The sequence below is a fragment of the Panthera tigris genome, chromosome D1 (assembly GCF_018350195.1).
Source record: "Panthera tigris isolate Pti1 chromosome D1, P.tigris_Pti1_mat1.1, whole genome shotgun sequence".
In the NCBI taxonomy this organism is placed as follows: Eukaryota; Metazoa; Chordata; class Mammalia; order Carnivora; family Felidae; genus Panthera; species Panthera tigris.
Window position 1 is genome coordinate 86770696 of NC_056669.1, and position 18128 is coordinate 86788823.

Below are 18128 nucleotides of genomic sequence, written 5' to 3' on the forward strand. Positions count from 1 at the left end.
TTGTGGTTAAATAAATTTCAAAAAAGAGATCCCATTTGGGCTTTTCATTTGAAAGCCACCATAATGTATGATAAAGTAGCTTGTGTGATCGGCATTCTCAGAAGAAAGTTGTTCTGATGAACTGTCCGTGTCATCTTTTGATTTTGAGAAGATGGAAGGAATGATGGTCAGCCTACAATGTAAATGGTGGTTTGATATTTTATTTCCTAGAAGTGGTCAAAAGAAGGGCAATGTTATTTCTGGAAATTGGGGAAAAACCTAAGACTTGTGTATTTCAGCCTGCTTTCTTCAGCACAGAATGTTGTTCCCTTTCCTTTTGGCTTTTCCAGGGTGCTCTCTGATTTGCCTGGCAAGAAGAATTGCGTTATATCTGGCTAATTAACTCTGAGTGCTAATGTCTGAGGAGTAGCGTCTTGACTTGCTCTAATTAAGTTCAGCAGATTCAAAGGCCACCTGAATAGGGATAGGACAGACATTTGCTTTGGAAAGAGGTAGTAAAACCCCTTTAGGTGAGGAAGCAAATGGGGATGTAATTTAGATCCTGGCATCAGGGTTTTTTTTTTTTTTTTTTGGTAGTTTTTTTATAGATGTCACCATAGTTACAGTGTCTCTGTAAATCACAAACATACTCAAGAAAGGAAAATGAAGAGACTCGTGGTTGCAGGTGAAGTGACCTAAATTTTTATAGTTCTGTAGTTTTTTTAAAAATCGTTTTGCTTCTACACATTTTATGGTTCTTTAGACTCATAGGACTGGGATGTTAAATGTCTAGTGGTCAATTATAATATTTATTGAGGTCGTGTGATGTGCTGGGTTTTGTCCGAAGAGTGTTGTCTAATTTAATTCTAAGTAATTCTGAGGTCTTGTAGTCTGGGCTCTCCAGAGGCAGGCAGGACCAATAGGATGCATATGTATATATATGTACCTATACCTATATTGATATCTAGAGATTATTATTATTATTGTTATTATTTTATTTTAGAGGAAGAGAGCATGAGCTGGGGAGAGGGGCAGAGGAAGAGAGAATCTTAAGCAGGCTCCAGGCTCAACACAGAGCCTGACACAGAACTCGATCCCACGACCCTGGGATCATGACCTGAACTGAAATCAAGAGTCAGACGCTTAACGACTTAGCCACCCAGGCGCTTGCATATCTAGAGATTTATTATAAGGAAGTGGCTCATATGCTTATGGAGACTGAAAAGTCCAAGATCTGCAGTCGGCAAGCTGGAGACACAGGAGAGCTAATGGTTTTAGGTCCAATCCAAGTCTGAGTTTGAAGGCAAGAGACTAGTGTCCCAGATCGGATACAGTCAGGCAGAGAGAGTGAATTCCTTCTTACTGAGCCTTTTATTTTATTCAAGCCTTCAGCAGAGAGGGTGAGGCCCACCCACCTTGGGGAGGGCAATCTGCTTTATTCTGTCTAGTGAGTCAAATGGTAGTCTCATCCAGGACCACACTCACAAGAACATCCAGAATAATGTTTAGTCAGATATCTGGGCACTCTGTGGTCCAGTCAAGTTGACACATAAAATTAAATGTCACAGGTAGGTACTGTTGTTATCCTCTGTAGAGATGAGGACATGGATGTAGAGAATGGTTGGGTAATTGTCTAGCGTTACAACTGGTAATCATGGAGACAGAACAAAAATGCGGGCAATCTGGCTCCCCCCAAATCCTCACTCTTAATTGGTACAGCAAACCACCTTGCAGAGGAGGCGCCTGAGATGGGGGAGGAAGGGTGGGAGAGAAGGGAAGCAGAGGGGTCCAGTGTCATGCCTCAGCCACCCAGTTAGAGGCAGAGCTGGGATTTGAACCCCGTCTCCTGACACTTGGCCCAGCCCCCTGGAGTCCTTCAGCTCCAGCATGAGGTATCCTCTGCATAATGGACATTTTGCTTACGAAAGGAAAAAAGTTAACTTTCAGTTCTACACTTGAATTGTTGACTTAAGCACTCTGGGCAGTAATTGTAGCTGTCTCACCTTATCAGCATTATAATTTGTGACCACAGTATTTCAGTCCTAGAAGATTCTCAGATGAGTTGGGCTGTATGGATGAGTATGGTAATTTTTAAAATAACTCTACCTTCCATTTCTAAAGCACTTCAGACTTTTTAGAGCACTCTCATATATACACATTATTTAAAAAATGGATTAGCTTGACAAAGTGGATTTACTCTTGGGTGATGGTCTTCTGTGGGTATGAATGGAAAAAAGGCTTTTACCTCCTCTTAGCCAAGATTAAAAAGGAATAAATGAGTTAAGAGAAGATGATGGAAGACAAAAGGGTGTTTATTCAAGCAGCATGATCACTGGGATGCAGCTCTGAAGGAGACTGAAGAGCCCTGGACCGGGACGTGAGGGGTCATAGCAACTGCTGTCATTGAAACCAGACAGTGCTGGGTTTGAATCATGACCCTGCTACTTCCCAAAGAGACACATCGTGTCACCTCTGAACCTTTCCTGCTTTGTAAAACAGGACTGTGTACCTCACAGGAGGGTTGTAAGGATGAGAAGTGCTTGTCGGTGCATGCCACATAATAAGCCCTTGATAGATAACTTACAGCCCCCCTCCCCCACCTCCGATAGTCAGGCCTGCATTTGCCAGCCTTGAGCCACTTGTTGTAAAGACCTTCACCCTGCCTGGCTCTTTCCCACCTTACTCCTGTACCTGTAGTGACCAGATCTGACTGGATTACAGCACGCCTGTCCCCTACCTTCGCTGTATATGCCCAAACTGGATAAAGTGGCCTCTGGCCTGGTTCCTACTTTGCCTTGTGGATTCCTTGTCTGAACCCAGCCTGCCTGGCTGGCCCATTACCACCTGCTTACCCCTTTTCAGCCCTGTGCTGTCCCTGATTTCCCATCTTTGGCTAACTGTTGATGTCAAAGTGTGTACATCTTTTTTCCTTTTTTAATGGTTTTTTTGGGGGGAGGGGGCAGAGATTTGGTTCACATGGATCATTTTCCCCCCAATTTTTTCTTTAAATTCTAGTTAGTTAACATATAGTGTAATATTGGTTTCAGGAGTAGAATTCAGTGATTTATCACTTATGTACAACACCCAGCGCCCATCACAAGTGCCCTCCTTAATGCCCATTACCCGTTTACTCATCCCCTGCCCACCTCCCTCCATCAATCTGTGGTTTGTTCTCTACAGGTAAGAATCTCTTATGGTTTGCTTCCCTCTCTTTTTTTTAGTTCCCCATGCTCATCTGTTTTGTTTCTTAAATTCCACATATGAGTGAAATCATATGGTATTTGTCTTTCTCTGACTGACTTATTTCACTTAGTATAATACACTCTAATTCCATCCATGTCATTGCAAATGACAAGCTCTCATTCTTTTTTTGGGCTGAGTAATATTCCATTGTGTGTGTGTATGTATATACACACACAATACACACACACACAGACACACAGATACCACATCTTCTTTATCTAAAATGGATCATTTATCAGGCACCTGGATGGCTCACTCAGTTAAGCATTCGACTTCGGCTCAGGTCATGATCTCACAGCTTGTGAGTTCAAGCCCCATGGAGGCGCTGTGCTGATAGTTCAGAGCCTGGAGCCCGCTTTGGATTCTGTCTCTGTCTCTCTCTGCCCCTCCCCCACTCGTGCACACTTTCTCTCTCTCTCTCTCTCTCTCTCTCTCTCTCTCAAATATAAATAAACATTAAGAAACTAAAAAAAAATGGGTCATTTTATTAAATTTTTTTAAATTTTACATTTATTTATTTTTGAGAAACAGAGTGAGACAAAGCGTGAGTGGGGGAGGGGCAGAGAGAGAGGGAGACACAGAATCTGAAGCAGGGTCCGGGGTCTGAGCTGTCAGCACAGACCCTGATGCGGGGCTCGAACCCACGAACTGCAAGATCATGACCTGAGCCGAAGTTGGATGCTCAACCGACTGAGCCACCCAGGTGCCCCTAAAATGGGTCATTTTAGCAGGAGCTGCATTATTTCAGCAGAGATAGTATAATTTGAGTCAAATTCCTGTTCATTTCTGGGGGAAAGTCAGTGAAGCTGATGGTTTACCGATTCCATTGGCTTCACTAAACTGGCAACAGTCAAGCTGGCTGCCAGTTTAGGCACAGACTTAGGTCCCATTCCTGGTTCTTATCCCATCTTATCTTGTCTCCTTACCTTATCTGGATTCAGTTCCAGAAACACCGCTCAGAGACCCAGGTGTGTGAACTGCCACTTTTAGAAGGACAGCACTCATCACTTTGCTGTAGCTCCTGAAAGCACCATTTCCGGGGTGAGAAGTGTTCTTCTAGTGCCTTTGCCCCTTTCGGCATCCGTGTGATCAAAGATTTGAAGATGCCTTAAGACGTAACCTTGGGGCTCTTAGAAATGGTGTTCTTATTTTGCATAGGCCCATCAGATCTGTCATATGCTGGTAACTTTGGTCATTTCTGAACATGTTCTGGTCAGTTAGTGATTTAGAACTTAAAAAAAAAAAAAAGAATCTCCACACAGTCTTTCTCTCCGAACTGGCTACATTTCTGACTCTTCCAGTTTCTCTCCCTACTATCTGAAGTGGATCCTAATCCTGAGAAGGGAAATCTTCGTGACTTAGTTTGCAAATCATCACGTGTCCTTCATTTGTGAAGGAACAAGTCCCAGAGAGAAGGTGGAAATTACTGAACAAAAAAGGGCCTAATAATAATAATAATAATCTCTCACAGTTTGGTGAAATAACCATTCCTTTCAAAATTTGAATTTTGCTCTGCCCTGAAGAGTTTGATTTCATTTGCATGGAGAATTCTCTGATATTGTGGGGTTGTAGAAATTACAGCAATTATGGCTTGCGTGAAAATGAAAGAACGAGTTATGTCCAACATCTCTTAGTTGAGCAAATTCATGGTTAGTCTCGTCCAGTGTATCCCATCTGTGAGTAATAAGCCCCAGCTAGCCTCCCCTTTCTAGCTAGCGTGGGTGTTTGGATCAGTCTTAAACTCAATAGATGGAGTCAAAGAGGACTTGTCTAACTGTAAGTCTTTACACTTACCTGTTTGAATATTCCTTCGGACATTTCAGATCTTCCTTCTGAATCACTTTCCCTCTTTTCTGAGTCCAGTTGACCCTTGAACAATATGGATTTGAACTGGTCAGGCCTGCTTACGCATGGGTTTTCTTCAATAAATACAGTACAGTACTGTAAGTGTATTTCCTCTTCCTTATGATCTCCCTAATAACATTTTCTTTAGCTAACTTCATTGTAAGAATTCAGTATGTAATACATATAACATTCAAACTATGGGTTAACCCGACTGTTTCTGTTATTGGTAAGGCTTCTGGCTCTCAGTAGTCAAGTGTTGGGGAAGTCAAAAGTTATACGCAGATTTTTGATGATGTGGAGGGGCAGAATCCCTAAAACTCTCATGTTGTTCAAGGGTTAAACTGGACATTCTTTTAAAATTACTTTAGTGAGGATATGTTAGTAATTACCTGTATCCATTTTTGTTGGCCTGAAAATGTTTTGAAAGATAGTTTTGCTTGCTCTGGATTGATAGTTGTTTTCTTTCAACTCTTTGAAGATGTCATTTTGCTTTCATGCTTGATGCTGAGAAGTCAGCTCAGTCTTTGTCAATGATCTGTCTTGTCTCTGACAGTCGTCATTCTCTTCTCCTTGATTTTGGTTTCTTCAGTTTCACTAAGTGTTGAAATTTTTGATGTCTAGATATTGATTACTTTTCATTTATTCTGGCTTGGGATTTACTGTATGTCTTCAATCTGAGAATTCATATCTTCAATTAATTTTAAAAATCATCAGCCCTGCGGCGCCTGGGTGGCTCAGTCAGTTAAGGGTCCGACTTTGGCTCAGGTCATAATCTCGGAGTCGGTGAGTTTGAGCCCTGCATTGGGCTCTGTGCTGATAGCTCAGAGCCTGGAGCCTGCTTTGGATTCTGTGTCTCCCTCTCTATCTTCCCCTTCCCCCCTCATGCTCTGTCTCTGTCTCTCTCAAAAATAAATAAACACTAAAAAAAATTTTTTTTTAATTGTCAGCCCTTATTTATTTGAATATTACTTCTACCTCAATCTCCTTATTTTTCTCCTTTCTGGAACTGTACATTTTTTTTTTTTTTAATTTTAGAGAGAGATAGAGAAAGAGAGAGCAGAGGTGGGGCAGAGGCAGAGAGAGAGAATCCTAAGCAGGCTTCATGCTCAGCATGGAGCCTGACAGGGGGATTGATCCCATGGACCTAGGATTGTGACCTGAAATGAAATCAAGAGTTGGAAGCTCAACTGACTGAGCCATCCAGATGCCCCTCTCCTTTCCAGAAATCTGATTAGACATATGTTAAACCTTCTTACTTTGTCCCTCATATAACTTAGCTTTTAAAATGCATCTTAATGGGATGGGTGGTTCAGTCGGCTCTTGGTTTGGGCTCAGGTTATGATCTCATGGTTCATGGGTTTGAGCCCTGCGTGGGGCTCTGCGCTGGCAGTGTGGGGCCTTCTTGGGATTCTTTCTCCCTCTCTGCCCCTCCCCTTCTCTCTCTCTCTCAAAATAAAAGATTGAAAACAAGTGAAGAATAAAGTGTTCTAAAAAAATAAAATGCATTTTAACAAGTCTTTCTGTGCTGCATTCTGGGTAATTTCCTCAAATCTATCTTAAGTTTTATACATCCTGTTTTAGGCTGTGTCTAATACGCTACTTACCTGTTTTTTTGGTTTTAATTATTATATTTTCTATTTCAGAAATTCTGTTTGGCTCTTTTTAAAAAATTGCTTACTCAACTGACTTCATCGTGTCTTTAGTCCCCTCTATTATTTCTTTATACATGTTAAACTTAATTATTTTTTATTTTGTGTCTGATCATTGCAATGTCTCCAGTTTGATAGCTGTCACTCATAGTGACTTGCTTACTCTTATTTTTAGTGATTTTTAAATTTTTTAAAAAAATTTTTGTTTTCAACATTTATTTATTTTTGAGAGAAAGAGACAGAGTGTGAGCGGGAGAGGGACACAGAAAGAGGGAGATACGGAATCTGAAGTAGGCTCCAGGCTCTGAGCTGTCAGCACAAAGCCTGATGCGGGGCTCAAACTCACAAGTGGTGAGATCATGACCTGAGCTGAAGTCGAATGCTTAACCAACTGAGCCACCCAGGTGCCCCTAGTGATGTTTTGTCTTTTTATTGTGAGCTCACTCATGTTCTTTGAAACTTTTTCTATGGGAATTGTTAGAGCCCTGTGTTTGAAGAGTCTTTCTCCAGAGGGAAAGGATTTGCATTTGTCCCAGCCATGGGATAATGACAACCAAGGGCTACTTTAATCACATTTTCAGTACTTCTAAGCCAAGATGTCATGTGAATTCTAGCCCTACACCTGTATGAATGTGGGCTTTTGGTTAGGGACTCTCAGGAGATATTTCTTTTTTCTTTTTTTTTTGCCTCACCAAGGCCAGGATAGATAAGTCTCCTTCTAAACAACAGCCTCATTCTCTGAGATTGTTTCCATTTGAACATTGTGGCATTTTGGAAAAAAGTACTTAATCTGGTCTCTCACTATGATCAAGCCCCAGGCTTTGTTCCCAGGTACACATACCAAAACACAGTGTAAGAACCCAGGCTCCTGGGTCAGCTGATGTCCTTGGGGGCAAATGCTAGCTTTGCATTACCCAGTAAAATTACACTTTTTAGTTTATGGCTTCCAACTGTTTCCCTTTATTGCAACCTCAATCATGTTTTAAACCAGATTTTTAAAAAACATATTTTATCTCTTTCTTTAAGTGATCTTCTTAAAAGAGGCTTCTTCACCCACATAGTTGCAGAAACAAAGGTGCTAGGCAGTATTTTAGATGTTTGCAATACAGTGCACTGTGATTGAACAAGACAGTAAGATCCCATCTCTCACAGAGCTTACAGTTCAGTGGGGTAGAGAAAGGAAACAAGTAAATAAATACCTAAGATAATTTCAATGGTGGTGAATACTATCATCTTTTATATTTTTAATTTATTTTTTTAAGTTTATTTATTTTTGAGAGACAGTATAAGCAGAGGAGGGGCAGAGAGAAAGGGAGAGAGAGAATCCCAAGCAAGCTCCATGCTGTCAGCACAGAGCCCGATATGGGGCTTGAACTCATGATCATGGGCTGAGATCTCAGGTGAGATCATGACCTGAGCTGAAATCAAGAGTTGGCACTTAGCTGTCTGACTCAGGTGCCCCAATACTATCATCTTTTAAAATATTCATAGTGACCCATGCAAGGGACTTGATCCTGCAAAAGATCCTGTATCTTTTAATCATTCCACCCCTGTGTTGTAAGATGAATCTACCATTAGTTGAATGAAACCGCCTCATTATTAAGTGATCAGTTAATTCAGTGGTGAGGACGACATGGTAGAAAAGCCCTTGAATTTGGGCTCAGAGTTAGACAGCATCTACATCCACCTAAAGCAGGTGTCCTCACGTGATTTTTTAAGGCATGTGTGAGATTGAAAATGACTTAGTGACAAGCTGAGAGCAATCATATAAGGCATGCATACAACTCTTCTCTGCAATTAAACTCATTTTAAAGCCATGTTATTTTATTAACAGAGTATTTTGCCTCATTTTTATCAGTGATATAGAAAGGTCAAGGAGTAACAAATAATTAGTTATTTTCAAGTGTTCAAATAAATCCATACCTTTAAAAATTGGAAGCATGGAGAGAAAAGAAAAGCTAAAAATGTTTTCTTTCTTAAAGAAATGATTAATACATCTGATAATAAAATTGATGCAGGAGATTCTGATCATCTAGTGGTCTGTTTAGGAATCCTATGCTACTTGAGAGAAAGCTGTTTTTATAAGAAATGTCTGAAAATATCGAGTCAAGAACCCAGTAAATGAGAATGGTTTGTTGAGCCTCTTTCACCTGATTTAGAAACAGCTCCTGCTAATGAAATATGTCAGGAAATTTTCAGAGTTGTGAACAGTGAATGGGTAAGATGCTGCATTTCTTAAGTAGTTGATTTTGCTTGCCACCCCCAATTGACTTGAATTCACTAGTAGTCAGAGAGTCTCACTCTTTTTTGGTACCTTTTGGCAGCCTGGTGAAATTTATGGATTCTTCTCAGAATGGCGGTTTCAACAAAATCCATAGAATTGAAAAGAACGCCAATTACGTTGAAATGCAGCATTATTCACAGACCCTGAAGAGTGTATAAGACCCCCTAGATTATTAACCTCTATGACCTGTTTCAATTACATCTCTATTCTTTTTTAAAAAATTGTTTAATGTTTATTTTTGAGAGAGAGAGAGAGAGACAGAGCGTGAGTGGGGGAGGGGCAGAGAGAGAGGGAGACACAGAATCCGAAGCAGGCTCCAGGCTCTGAGCTGTCAGCACAGAGCCTGATACGGGGCTTGAACTCACAAACTGCGAGATCATGACCTGAGCTGAAGTCAGGCGCTTAACTGACTGAACCACCCAGGTGTCCTACATCTCTATTCTTGAACAGGAAAAGTAGTTTATGATATGACTGATTTCCTGAATTTCTCAAGAGGAAATAGAATTGGTGTCAGCTATAGATAGGCGCCGTAAGTCAGTGGTCTTATCACATATGTATGCATAATGCACTTCTGCTGTGGAAAAAACATGGTACTTTGGAAAGGAGCTTTCTAAATTCTCAGTTTTGTACCTACGGGGTTACTAGTAACATATGAACTTAGACAAGATCAGTGCTCCCTGGAGTATTGACCTTATATGTGAAACATGACCTCAGAAAATAAACAAAAAGGAGGGAATATAAACAGAATCAATTTATTTTGGAATGCTGTGATTTATTTACAGCTGTCACAATAGAATGGAATACTGGTTATTTATTGTTCTTTTAAATACGAAAGAAAACGTTGAACTGCTCCAAATCATTGGAGACAGTCTAAACTGAACATCCTTAGAGGATTGATTCATTACGTCATATTCCTATAACAAAATCCTATACAGCCATTAACAGGATAGAGATGTATGTGCTCTTCTAGAATGAACTCTAAGATATGTCATTACATGGAAAAGGAAAGGTGTAGAAGAGTGTACCATGTATTCTCACTTATAAAAATGTGTCTATTAACAAAACATGATATTTCTGGAAAAAGGCACCAGTAATTGGTAACAATGATTATTTCTGGGAGGGGAACTTGAGGTCTGGAGGCTGATGAGGAGACTGACTTCTCATTGTATATCTATTTGTACTGCTTGAATGTTTTGCCATATGCACGTATTAGTGGTTCTAACTAATTCATTAAAAAATGAATTGCCCTTGCTTCTAGCAGCTATTGATATTGAAATGAAATGGAAGCATATAAAGAATATGTACTAATTATGCCTGTCAAATAACATATTTCACTAATTAATACACTACTCAGTGCATGAAGAAGAAATTCTCAACACTTAGGCCTGCTCCAAATAAGAGTTCAGGGTGTAGATGGCAAGGCTTACAGTTAGGGATGTTCCCCCACGTCTCCTGAATGTCCTCCTGGGACCTGGTGTCTTCCTTCCATGCACACACACTGCTTTGCAGCTGTCTCTGTTCTCCTCCTCCTACTCTCCTTGGTCTGTGAACTCCTGGAGGAATGTGTCTCACACAGTGCCTGGCACAGAGCAGACCCACGATAAATGATGGAAGAGTGAGTCACTCCTGATCCTGCCAGGAGTGAAGTCTGGAGATACAGAGATAAGTAGTGGGTGCTGAATCCCACAGCAGAGCAGCCTGGGGAGACAGACCCCATGTCTTGGTGGTTCCCAGTTGGGTTGGGGGCAAAGGAAAGGGTGGAGGTGATGAAAGGAAACCAAGGAGGACTATTGTCTGATGAGGGCACCATCCCTTGGTGTCCTTGGTTTTGTCCCCAAACCTCTGTGTTGGGGGTGGTTGCTGGTGGAGGAGACAAAGCCGGCAGAACAGTGGGGGCCGTGGGTGGGAGAGAATCAGAGAGAAATTGGGTAACAGCAGTTGTTCAGTGAAATTTCACAGTGCCTTTCAAGAATGAAATTCAATTTATATTTAGAATTTGATTTGAATCCAGAAGGAACACACAAGCTGGTTAATATCAAGACTCTGTAAGAAATAATTTGTGTCAGTTATTGAAAGGATTTGTAATCAAGCGTGAATGGAATGTCTGGTCACACTCATTCATTTATTCATTCATTCGTTTACTCCATATTTATTGTTGAGGTCTTGTGTGTCCTGTGAGGGATCCACAGATGAATTAGATAGGTCGTCTTCCTAAGTAGCTCATCATCAGAAATTAATTTAGCACAGTGGTTAAGAATGATATGTTGAATTCAGATTCTTGGATTCAAATCCTGGCTCTATTCCTTGTCACCTATGTGACCTTGAGCTAGTTGTTTAATTTCTTTGTGCTTCAACATCTCATTGCTAATACGAGAAAAGTGCCCATGTAAAGTGCCTAGGCAGTGCCAGGCATAATCAGGATTCAATAAATGTCAGTTTTATGGGTTTTTTTAAAAACATTCATTGATCCACTGAACACTTTTGGAGCTCCTGTTCTGTGTTAGGTACTGCTGTAGGCACTAAACAGAGACATAATTCCTATCTTCAAAGAACTCAGCTGTTTGTTGGTGTATTAGTTCTTTCTTCCTTCCTTTGTAACAAATTACCCAGTTCAGTGGCCCAAAACCCTGACAGACATGACTTACGTCTCACAGTTTCTGTGGATCAGGAATTCAGGATCAGCTTGACTGTTTCTGCTTAGGGTGTCTCATGAACTTACAGCCAAAATGTTTGCCAGAATTGCAGTCATCTGAAGGCTTGACTGGGGCTGGAGGATGTATTTATAAGGTGTCTCACTTATATGTTTGGCAAGTTGGTTCTTCTTCACATGGGCACTGCTTGAGTGTCCTCACAATATAGTATCTGGCTTTCCTCAGAGTAAGTGATCTGAGAGCCCAAACCAGAAACTTCAATGCCTTTTATGACCTAGCCTCAGAAACCAAACACCATCACCTCTGCTCTATTCTATCTGTCTCACAGCCCTGATTCAATATGGGAGGGGACTGTACACAAGCTTGTGTATAGGAGGAGGTGGGATCCTTGGGGACTGTCTTGGAGGCTGGCAAAGACAGCTGGGGAGGAACACATATAATCATGGGGAAAGTGCTGTGATGTAGATATGCCACAGGGAGCTTCTTGTCAGGAAAGGAGGAGGCAAAGCTTGAGTTCGGTTTTGAAGGAAAAGAACTGAGGAAAGGGAGTGTCCTGGGCAGAAGGCAGTTAAAGGAGAAAGGCACAGAGGCCAGAATAAGCATAACATACCCTGGAAGTTTGAACACATCTGTTGGCTTGCAGTGGAGTCTCTGGTAGGGCAGGGACAAGAATGTGGTGATGATGTCAGTACATGTAACTGATGTGATAGTAGTCATGACAGATTGTGACAGTTGTACTTACACAAATGAAAGAGAATGACGTCACATTCTTTAAGGATTTGCTTTCTGAAATACCTTTGTGGTATTTAAGATATTCATCCCTGCATCCATCCATCTGTCTACCCAACCATCCTCTGACTAAGCAGTATTTATTAATTACATTTGGACTGTATAACAAATAGTCTCTTAAGATGATGCACACTTTCTATTTTGTGGACACACAATTTGAGTATATTTTGCTTTACTTTTTCTTCATAGCACTACTTACTACTTGGCATTATATTGTATTTTATGCTTATCGCTTGTGTTCATCTCCAGAATATAAACCCCAAGAATATAGACTTCAGAAATTTTGCCTGAGTTGACGTCATTGTATCCCCAGTGCCTAGAATAATGCTTGGCACATGTGGGGGCTTAGTAAAGATGTGGTTGAGTAAGAGTGAAGTGAGGTGATAGAAGTGTGCAGAAGATGCTGTGGGAACTTGGGAGGAAATGTCCAGGTCTTTCTGAAGTGGGGAAAGGAGGTGGTTAGAGAGGACTTTGTAGAGTCCTTGCTGTCTGAGCTGAGCTGGCCAGGTAGATGAGCTGAGCGTTCAAGACAGAGGAGATCTCGTAAGCAAAGGAATGGAGACGTATGAGAGTATGGCCACAGTTCTAGATGATGCTTGTCTCTCTACGTAGTTTGTGAAACGAAAAGTATAATTGCAAGATAAGAAAAGCATCTTCCAGCAGTTGCCATTATGTAATAATTCAGTTAAAACTCTGCATTAGAGGAAGCATCCTTTGCAGTTATTTCTGAACTTAAAACTTCACTAGTTGATAAGTGTCCTTGTGCTGTGGCTGTATATGAAACACGAAGAGCAGAGTTGTGTGTCCTTCCCATTATTGAGCTTTTTCCTCAATATTGCATGCATTCATCTTTTAAATACAATTCCTTGCTGCAGTGGCAATACGTTTTAGTTTTTCCAATAGACTTGACATGAGATGTGTTTGTTGGCATCTCTGTTGACTTGAAGGTGTTTTTATGTCACACGGGTATGAGACAGAGCCATAGTTCAGGTTATTTTATAGCAAAGCAGGTTGCAGGTCTGTGATAAGGGAAGGTTGAATCCCATACTGTATATACTGTACTCTAGGACCAGCTTCAGGTCTTTGTAGATTATTATTTTCCCAGTTCTCTTTTCCAGTGCAGGAATGTTGGCACACCTGAAGGTGCTTTCTTCACACCTCTGTGTGTCCCTTGTCCCTGAACTTCAGGAAAAAAGAAAAACCTTCATAGATTTGCAGGTAGTGTATTTAGGAACTTCTCCTCAGTGGTGGCCATGTTTACATAATCTGGAACTATTAACACCTTTGAAAAACAGTTTGAAAGAAACAACTTGGCTCCAAGAATTTCCCTTGGGCCCCGCTTTTTTCTTAGTAACTCATTTTGATTTTTTTTTAAATCCACATCTACTCACACTTAGCAACGTAAATGTGCAGTACCAAAGAGTAAACCTTCGTATGTTGGAAAGGCAGTTAATTTTGGTTCTACTAAAAAAGTGGAATTTAAATTTGATCTTAAATTGGAATAAAAAGGTAACAGTAATTGTCTGTGGACAGTGGGACTGTGGGTATTTTGTCTTCCTTCTACTTTTCATTTCCCTGTCAGTAATGGACATGTATTATTATTTTATACGATCTGAAGAGAAACCAGAGCATTGTATTATTATTTTATAGTGAGTTTAAAACCAAGAAACTTTTTGGAAAATTTGCTTTTCAACTATAATATGTAATTTCTAGGCATTCTTTTTTGCAAAATAGATTTTGATTCCTCACTCTTTTTCTTCTTCAGAGCTCATTTTTCAAAGTCAGCAATGGCAGATTGAGTGATGGCTTCAAATGTCAGAAGAGGATTCTCATTTATTAACTAGAAGTTGCTGGAGAAGGTTAGCGGGGCAAGGCAGAGCCAACCAAGCGAGATCACTGGGGTTTTCCGAGGCAGGGTCAGGCTGCCAAAGAGGAAACAGTTGTTCCCACCTCACAACTCGCAGTTCCTATCAAGAAGGACCAGAAACAACATTTTTCTGTAACTCTCTGTTATTGATAATTGGGCGTGTGAAGCTACTAAGACCAATTTTGCATGGGCAGTGTCTTCCAACATGCCTTTTGGCTGGTGCTTTTGAGGTGTTATCTCCTGACCATCCCCTCTGACCACAGTTGCATACCCACAAGCAAATCTGAGGAGCCCTAGGGCCTGGCCACTAAACCCATCCCATTCTCTTTCAGCCTCCTAATTTCCATTTATTCTTCACAGCCCACACAAACCTTAGGCCGGTGCACCCACCACCCCATGCAGGCCACTCCTGATGGTAGTAATAAAACAATATAGTTGTTTGTTTGTTTGTTTTTTAATTAGAGAGAGAGAGAGTGTACACAAGTTGGGAAGAGTGGCAGAGGGAGAGAGAGAGAATCTTAAGCAGGTTCCATGCTCAGTACAGAGCCTGATGTGGGGCTCGATCCTGTGACCCTGGGATTATGACCTGTGTCAAAATCAAACACCGGACGCTCAACTGACTGAGCTACCCAGGTGCTCCTAAAACAATATAGCTTTTAAATACACACATACACATGCACGTGTGCATACGCGTGCGCACACACACACACACACACACACGTACACTCAGCTTGAAGGTAAATGAGCTTCTAAGTTTCTTTCCAGCAGTTGTCTGTGAGGGCCTACAGTGTGCAATTCAGCAAAGATTCAAAAAGGAAGAAGGCATGGAATTGATAGCCTTATATGGGCATATGGGACCCACAAGCAAACAGATTTTACAAAGTTGAAAGTGGAAATTGCCTCAGAGAAAGTGTAAAGTGTTAAGAGCTCAGCTCTTTAACTGTTTATGAGAGGACAACATAAACAATCAACGTGGATATGTTTATAAGCATCCACAGGCACCTAAAGAAATGTGTTTATTTTCCTGAAGTTTCTCTAACATATGGCCATTTCTCCCTACATTATTTCTATTTATTGCACACAGTGGCAAGTTTATCATCCTTCATAATCATCATTAAATTCCACTTACTCTCCATTCTGAGTTAATTTGTTTGCTTTGTAGCCAAAAGGTTGTTTGAAGAACTGTTGTTCTGCTCTTGTCTGGAAGAGAACAGAAGTGCCTTACTTCTATGAGTGAGATCCCCTCATTCTCCTCCCTCTACTCACTAGCCACGTTTTAGCAAAAGTAAACTAAGTTTCTCTCCAGAACGTACCCCAGCTTAGAGGACTGAGTTGGACAATCTGAAGAAAACCTCAAAAGCAAGGATCTTCCTTTTCCTTGGACAAGTCTCCAAAGAGCCAACCCCTGCTTCCTTTCCACTCTTTCAGGCTTTTCTGGGACAAGAGGTCAAGAGCAATGAGCTATCATTTATTGAGTGCCTTCTGCATCTTAGGCATTTTACATATATTCACCTCGAATTCTCTCACATTATCAGATGAAGAAACTGAGGCCAAGAAGTCAAGTAATTTGGCCAAAATCACATAGCTAGAATTTGGATACCGGTCTGCCTGACTCCAGAAACTAGTGTTTTTTGCATTGTGCTATATGCTACTTCTAAAACAAGATCCCAATGAAAGAAAAAATAGTAAGTTCCAAACCATCCGACTTTAAAATAGTCTTCATTTACCAGTTTTCTCACGCTGATAATCCCTTCATTGTCCTGCCTTTCTTATCATATCTAGGAGGTTGGCAAAAGCTGGGAGAAACAGTACAAAAAGGGAGATGCCCATCATAGCCACCCCCACTGTGGAAGGAAGGTTGTTCCATTTTTTTCTTGCTCTCAAAACCCGTGGTGATTGGCTGTTGATGAGCCAGCTTTGTCTCTTGACCCATACTTCAGCCTGTTGGGCACTTCTCTGAGGACCACTCACCCCTCTCTGAGTGTCTTCTCCCAACTGTGGATCTTACTGCTTTGCAGGGAACCTGGAGGCTGGGGTAAGTGTGGTAGGTTGTGGTGTCAGTGCCTCTGTCTAGTCTTTTTAATTTAATTAATTAATTAATTAATTAATGTATTTATTTATGTATTTATTTATGTATTTATTTATTATTTATTTATAAATTTACATCCAAGTTAGCATATAGTGCAATAATGATTTCAAGAGTAGAATCCAGTGATTCATCCCCTACATATAATACCCAGTGTTCATCCCAGCAAGTGTCTTCCTTAATGCCTCTTGCCCATTTAGCCATTCCTCCACCCACAACCCCTCCAGCAACCCTTAGTTTGTTCTCTATATTTAAGAGTCTCTTATGTTTTGCTCCCCTTCCTGTTTTTATATTCTTTTTGCTTCCCTTCACCTATGTTCATCTGTTTTGTATCTTAAATTCCACATACGAGTGAAATCATATAACATTTGTCTTTCTCTGACTAATTTCACTTAACATAATACCCTCTAGTTCCATCCATGTTGTTGCAAATGGCAAGATTTCATTCTTTTTCGTCACTGAGTAGCATTCCATTGTGTATATATATATATATATATATATATATATATATATATATATAACACATCTTTTTTTTTTAACTTTTTTCATGTTTATTTATTTTTGAGAGAGAGAGAGAGACAGACAGAGAGAGACAGAACATGAGTGGGGAAGGGGCAAAGTGAGGGAGACACAGAATCTGAAGTAGGCTCCAGGCTCTGAGCTGTCAGCACAGAACCCGATGCGGGGTTCGAATCCACAAACTGTGAGATCATGACCTGAGCTGAAGTTGGATGCTTAACCAACTGAGCCACCCAGGTGCCCCTATATACCACATCTTCTTTATCCATTCATCTGTTGATGGACATTTGGGCTCTTTCCATAATTTGGCTATTGTCGATAGCACTGCTATAAACATTGGGGTACATGTGTCCCTTTGAAACAACACACCTGTATCCTTTGGATAAATACCTAGTAGTGCAATTACTGGATTGTAGGGTAGTTCTATTTTTAATTTTTTGAGGCACCTCCACACTGTTTTCCAGAGTAGCTGCACCAGTTTGCATTTCCACAAGCAGTGCAAAAGAGTTCCCTTTTCTCTGCATCCTCACCAACATCTGTTGTTGCCGGAGTTGTTAATTTTAGCCATTCTGACAGGTATGAGGTGGTATCTCAATGTGGTTTTGATTTGTATTTCCCTGATGATGAGTGATGTTGAGCATTTTTTCATGTGTCTGTTTGCCATCTGGATGTCTTCTTTGGAAAAGTGTCCATTCATGTCTTTTGCACATTTCTTCACTTGGTTATTTGTTTTTTGGGTGTTGAGTTTGATAACTTAATAGATTTTGGATACTAACCCTTTATCTGATATGTCATTTGCAAATGTCTTCTCCGATTTCATTGGTTGCCTTTTAGTTTTGCTGATTGTTTCCTTCACTGTGCAGAAGCTTTTTATCTTAATGAGGTCCCAGTAGTTCATTTTTGCCTTTGTTTCCCTTGCTTCTGGAGACCTGTTGAGTAAGAAGTTGCTGTGGCCGAGGTCAAAGAGATTTTTGCCTGCTTTTACCTTTCGGATTTTGATGGCTTTCTGTCTTAATGTTTAGGTCTTTCATCCATTTTGAGTTTATTTTTATGTATGGTGTAAGAAAGTGGTCCAGGTTCATTCTTCTGCATGCCGCTGTCCAGTTTTCCCAACACCATTTGTTGAAGAGACTGTCTTTATTCCATTGGATATTCTTTCCTGCTTTGTCCAAGATTAGTTGGCCAAATGTTTGTGGGTCCATTTCTGAGTTCTCTA

At 40.7% G+C, this 18128-nt stretch overlaps 1 protein-coding gene across 1 annotated transcript in view; it reads left to right on the forward strand.

Moving 5' to 3' along the window:
• KIAA1549L (KIAA1549 like) overlaps positions 1–18128 on the forward strand; it is a 266784-nt gene that overhangs the window by 54529 nt on the left and 194127 nt on the right. The window lies entirely within an intron of this gene.